Here is a 6462-nt window from a genome sequence, read left to right as displayed (position 1 = left end):
ACAATTCATATATTTTTTTTTCCTCCGACAAATTTTATTTTGGAAAAGGTATAGATTTTGAGGAGAAAAAACATGGGGCAGAGATGTATGGAATAGAAAATAAATACAAATGTAAGCTTCTTAGCTAATTGTTTGATAAAAACAAATGAGTACAGCGAATACCCTGTACAAAACAACACAATAAAGGTTCAAGATCAAGGGGTTCCTTTAGGCAAAGTTGAAGATTTTCAGTCTCTGGTATATGGAATTTAGGCTGCAATCCTTACTTTTGGGTGGATCACTGAGTGTGTAGCACAGTTCATGCTTTTAACCAGATTTGAACAGAAGAATGGCCACTTGGCCCAGGTAGAAGTACAATAGATGAAGTGTTTGGTTTCATGTGTCATGTAACTACCGAAATTCCTCCCCATGATGCCGTGCCAGGTGGGGTTGTACTTCTTGTCAAACTCCTTCTTAATATGGGCCACAGTATCCTTTTCTGTGTTTTATTTCTCCAATGCCTGAGTAGCACATTCCAAGGAGTCCTGTTGCATCTCCTCCGACATATCGGCATTTTTGACCACCGTCTTTCGGTCGCACATGGTTACAGTGGAGCAGCAGCTGGCCTACTGCAACAATCTCCTGGGGGAGGGGCTGTCTAGGCTCAGACCCAGCTAGAGAAGCCATCACTACAGAATCCGTGGCACATCTTGACGATTCATATTTTAAAAGGGAAAAATAGAGTTAATAAAACATTGGGAATGCTATTTACAATGATGCAGGATATATTTTCCAGCAGTTCAAGAACCATCATTGAAAGATGGTGACTATGGTCCCTCCCTTGAATTGAGAATCTGTGAAAATTTAGAATGTAGGAAAAGTAACGCCGTGTCCGTTTCTTTATGAAACCGGGAGTTCTCACTTCCTGTCTCTTGGACCCAGCCACCCTGCTATGAGGAACTCTACCCAGCAGAGATGAACTGCTCCTGTGAAGCTCTGCCCAAACTGCAGAAGGATGAAGGAGGAGAGGGAGGAGGAGAAGAAAGAGAAGGAAGAGGAGGGGAGAGAAGGTTTTTGTTTCAAGCCTCTATGTTTTGGAGTGATTTATTATATATCAATGGAAACTAGAACATAGAAATTTATACAATACTTAATAAAAATTTTAATTCACTATGCTTATGGGGGATGATATTAGTTAGTAACACTGTAAGTTTCTAGCGTACAATTCTGTAATACACCATCTGTATATTGCATTGTGTGCTCACCACCCAGAGTCTAGTCTCCCTCTGCTACCATATATTGATCCACTTTACACTCTTCATCCTCCCCCCAGATCCTTTCCCTCTGAAAATCACCCTTCTGTTGACTGTGTCTATGATTTTGTTTGTTTAAATGCCATACAGAAGTTAAAATAAATAAATAAAATTAATAAGTAATAAATGCATACACATTTTATATGCACATATCAGATATTATTTTATGCACATTCCTTATCAGTTTGAGGAATGTTCATGTATCCTCATTATAAATAAGAAAATGGTCACCAAAAGGTTGAGATTTGCCCCAAATTAGAAATGTACAATAGTAAGTAGTCATCTGGATTAAAATGCAATTCTTCAGCTTCCTACTCTGACGTTTTGCCAATAGGTTGTGCCCCATTGCACTCAGCCTTTGTTCAAAAGGCATTTGTTTTCTAGGGCCAGTTTGCACTTAATTGGCATTCTTCAAAATATAAATCCAGCATTAATTAGGGCAAAGGAACCTCACATTACATGGGAAGTCAAATGCATGTCCCAGACATAAACATTTATTTTGTGACCAAAGCTCCTTTCCTTAGACTTAAGTATTAGCATTAGGCAACAGCACTCTATCCAAACATCTGGGCAGTAGAGTCAATTATACCAATAAGCAAGAAAAACAGAATAGCATAAATTCTAGCAATAATGAAAGCAATGGCCAACCAAATTAAAAATTAAAGGTTAGCAAAATAAACATGTCAGATGATCGGCTCAGATTGTATACAACTTGAGAATCTACTGACCTATCATTGGAAATAAATTTAAAATAGAAATACCCACCTGTTATTTCAGAAAAATATCACTTGATGTTTCCATTTCTATGTTAAGTTTACTGAGAAGAGATCCTATGTAATTGGTATTTCTACAGTGTTTGCATCTCATCAACACTCAGTAAATATATAACAAAATCAAAGTAAAATGGCAAGTGGAAGAGATTAGACAAACCTGAGAAAGCCAAGTACAGAGGAGAAAATGTAAGTGGGATGTAAATCTCGTTTGTGTAACAGCTGAAGTACCTGGAGCACTGCTCAGGACTCCCACACCCAGCCAATGAAACAGGAAACTTTTTTCTGTTTCTGACTAGCAAAATAAATATTTCCAGCCCCTGTCCCAATGTTTTGACACGCATGAATCAATAAATGTATAAATCTAAATCAGACTTCATGTTCACTAGCTATTCTAGCCAGACAATTTCAGCAGCCAATAAACAATGTCTAGGCCTGGATAAATGACAATTTCTTTTTATATCAAATTTCTCTCTGAAAACCACTTCTATAACAACAGTGATAGATGTCTGTTTCTGGGAATGTTCTCTGCTTTGATTTCTCTGTCTGTCTGATTTCAACTGTTACTTGTCTGTTTCCAAGGAGTAGTTTAGAATACATTTTAGTTATCTCAGAACTTTTGACTACTAAATGTAAAATACCTCCTACTGAATATACCAGATACTTCATAGAATTCAGGGTTGGGAGTCAGATAGGCCATGATTTAAATCCTCAGTATCTTCTATTAGCACTATGTAGTTTAGTATTGGGTAAAATACTAAACCTCTCCCATCTGTTGGTAAAATACTAAACCTCTCCTGACCTGTTTTTCTGAGGATTAAATTGGGTTAAATGGGAAAACAATCTTGAAGAAATTTTTATTCACCCAGGGATAAAAACACAGCCCAATTAGCAAAATAATAATAATGATAATAATAATAATAATAATCTTATCTATCTCCAAAGACCCTATTATACCTACTACACAATACATATGAAATGCACACTGAAGCATATGGCACAAAGTTATTATTCTATGCAGGAATTTTGGGTGAGCATTTAAATATATTGTGATTATAAAACTTTATGCAAATTATCACATTTTCTGGAAATGATAAAAACATCACCACAAGTACTTCTTATGAGAAAATATGTCTTCATAACAATGGTTGGAGCATAATTATCTATAGGCCCCTAGCACCTCTGAATGCCTTGCAAGTGAGATATACTTTCAAGGCTGTTTGTATATTTTTTTTAAAAAAAATAGCCTTGGAAGATAGAGATAATTTCTTCCTCAGAAGCAAAGTGTAGGTTTGCTCCCTTGGCAGACAGAGATAATGTCTCCCTCCACAACAAAGGTCAGAGATGCTTACTAAAATAGCATAATAAAGATAATGTTTCTTCTGGAGTAAAAGGGCAAACATGCTTACTGTCCATTATAAAAGATTCAGATGCCCTAAACTCGGGGTTCCTCTCCTATAATGCAATCAATTGTGTTTGCAGGTATATTCTTATTCTCTTCACATAACCTGGTAGAAATTGGGGGTTAGAAAACTGGTGAAAATGCTAATAATCTGGCTATTGCTATGTCTGTGATTTATAAATTGCCCTTTATCTCTGATTCAAGATACTTATTTATTCCACCAGCATCCATGAAATTATGATAGGCTAACTTGTCAGTTTGCATGTAGGGTAAAATCTCAGACTATACACAATCCTTGATAATAGTCTGTAATACATATTTTTAATGTTATGCTGAAATATTTGAAATTAAACTTCAAGGTAATGATAGTAGAGTTACCTTGGGCCACAGATTTTCTCCTCAGATAACTAATGAAATTAATTAAAAAAAAATAGCAGCAATCTACTAAAGAAGTAGGTATATTCTAAACTTCAAAAAGTTTCAAAGAGTAGTGCCACTATTCCCACTGGTAGCCCATACAAAAGGAACTGGTAAAAGAAAAGAATACTAAAAATTCATTATGATTGTCAATCTGGAAGTTCCTGATAGGTAGAGAGATGGAAAGCTCCAAAAAATGTTTTTATAAAAAAAATAAGACTCTCAGGAGAAAAAAACCAACACAACCACCACAGGATATTCAGGTTTGTAGTGAACATTACCACGATTCATCATTTCCACGACTGCTTGAATTATGTTCCCAAAAGAGGTATGTTAAAGTCGTAGATCCTGATCCTGCAGAATGTGACTTTATTTGATATATGCCCCTTCAGAGGTAATTGGTTAAGATGAGGTTATACCGCAGTAGGGTGGGATCCTAATTCAATGTGACTGGTGTCCTTGTCGGAAGGTAAGAAAACAGAGACACACAGCAAGATAGCCATGTGACAATGGAGGCGAAAATGGATTGATAAATCTATAAGCCAACAAACACCAAGAATTACTGGCCACCACCAGGAGCTAGGAAGAGTCAAGAAAGGGTTCTATCCAAAGTTTTAGAGGAAGAATGACCCTTCTGACACCTTGATTTTAGATTTTTGGTCAACAAAACAAACTTCTGTTGCTTTAAGGCACTCAGTTTGTGGTCCTTTGTTATGGCAATCCTAGGAAACCAATGCAAGAAACACATCTGAAACTTGAAGAATATACCCATAAGAACAGCACATGCAAAGGCTGAATAAAGCCCAACTTGAACTTTTCTCAACAGGCCCCACCTGCCATGCCCACCTAGTCTATCTTACCACCATCCCAACGAGACAGAAATAAAATAAAATAAAATGTGCTATTCTTATGCAAATCAGAGAAGATGAGGTCTTAGGTTAGTCTGTTTCTCACTCTCCTCATCCAATTCATCATCAGATTCTGCCGCCATTCAAATACATTCAGAACTCCTCCCTCCTTTATCAACTCCACCATAATCACCTCCCCCACTTCTTCCACTATTGTCTCTCATCTGAATCCTTGCAGCAGCTTTTTAAGTAATTTCTCTCATACTCTCATGTGCCCTTATACTCTATTTCTATTCTGCAGTAAGAACAATCCTATCTATCTAATAATAGAGGAATATGCAAATTGTTCAGAATGTCATCACAGTAAGAGTAATGACCAAATAACAGGCTGCATGGGGCAACCAGGCTGGCAGAGCAATGGGCAGTTGGGGGATAACCAGGCCAGCAGGGGGGGGGCAGTTATGGGTGACCAGGTCAACAGGGGAGGCTGTGTGGGGCAGCCAGGCCAGGGGGGGGGCAGTAAGGAGTGACTAGGCTAGTGGGGGGGGGCAGTTAGAGACAACCTGGCTGGCAGAGGGGGGCAGTTGGAATGACCAGGCCGGCAGAGGGGGCAGTAAAGGGTGAACAGGTTGGTGGGGAGGTGGGCAGTTAGGGGTGACCAGGCTGATGGGGGGGGGGCAATTGGGGGCAGTTAGCAGGCCAGTAAGCAGAGGCGGTTAGGGGTGATCAGGCTGGCAGGGGGGCAGTTAAGGGCTATCAAACAGGCAGGCAGTTGAGCAGTTAGGAGCTAGCAGTCCTGGATTGTGAGAGGGATGTCTCAGGTTGGAAAGAGTGCAGGCTGGGCTGAGGGGACCACCCCTCTCCCCCCATGCACAAATTTCACGCACTAGACCTCTAGTTAAATATAAGTCAAATCATGCCACTATGCTCAAAATTCTTCAAAGGCTCCCCATCATTCTTACTATTAATAGCTAAATCCTTACAACTTGCTACTCTCTGACCTACTCTCATACTGTCCTTCCTCTACCCTGGCTTCCTCAATGATCCTCAAGCCCACTCCCATATCACTATATATTCTTTTGCCCAGAACATGCTTCCTCCAGATAACTATATGGTTTGTTTTCTCACATCCTAAAGATTTCTGATTAAAAGATCCCTTATCAGTGTCTTATATCTTAACCACTCAAAAATATTAACCCTCCCTCCCTCCCCTACATATTCTTACCCTACTTTATTTTCCTAATATATATTTATTAATATCCATTTAAGATAGAAATATGCTGGCTTATTGATATACTGATATATGATTATTGGTTTATTGTCTGGTTCCTCCTACTAAATTCTAAGTCCTTTGAGATCAGGGACCTTTCCTATTTTGTTCACTATCACATTCCCAATGCTTAGAACAGTGCCAGGGACATAATACCCACTGACCAAAATATTTATTGTTAAATAGGTAAAGATGAGTTCTATGTACTATCTAATAGATAGGTTTATAAGAGTAACTGGAAAGGTCTACACAGTGATGCCCTACATGGACTGAGTAAGATAAAGTGTGCTGAAGTTAAAAATAAAAATAAAGGAAGAAAGAAATGTAGACTATAGTCCCAGAAGAGAGATGACAAAAGACAGAGGGTATGACTTATTCATCTTTTAATCAAAATTGTTGCTTAATATACATTTAATTGACTTTGTTTTATGAATCTCACACATTTTGTTCTTTTGTAAAAAAT

General features: G+C 38.2%; 1 pseudogene across 1 annotated transcript; it reads right to left on the bottom strand.

Moving 5' to 3' along the window:
• Nucleotides 1–238: 238 nt before the first annotated feature.
• LOC311613602 (dynein light chain 1, cytoplasmic-like) lies at nt 239–674 on the bottom strand (annotated as a pseudogene). The gene has a single exon. The product of its transcript is annotated as a dynein light chain 1, cytoplasmic-like (transcript).
• Nucleotides 675–6462: the final 5788 nt, after the last annotated feature.

The sequence above is a fragment of the Pipistrellus hanaki genome (genome assembly GCF_964339955.1).
Source record: "Pipistrellus hanaki genome assembly, chromosome: 1".
In the NCBI taxonomy this organism is placed as follows: Eukaryota; Metazoa; Chordata; class Mammalia; order Chiroptera; family Vespertilionidae; genus Pipistrellus; species Pipistrellus hanaki.
Note: the sequence above shows the minus strand (reverse complement) of the source record. Positions and strands in the feature narration are given on the sequence as shown.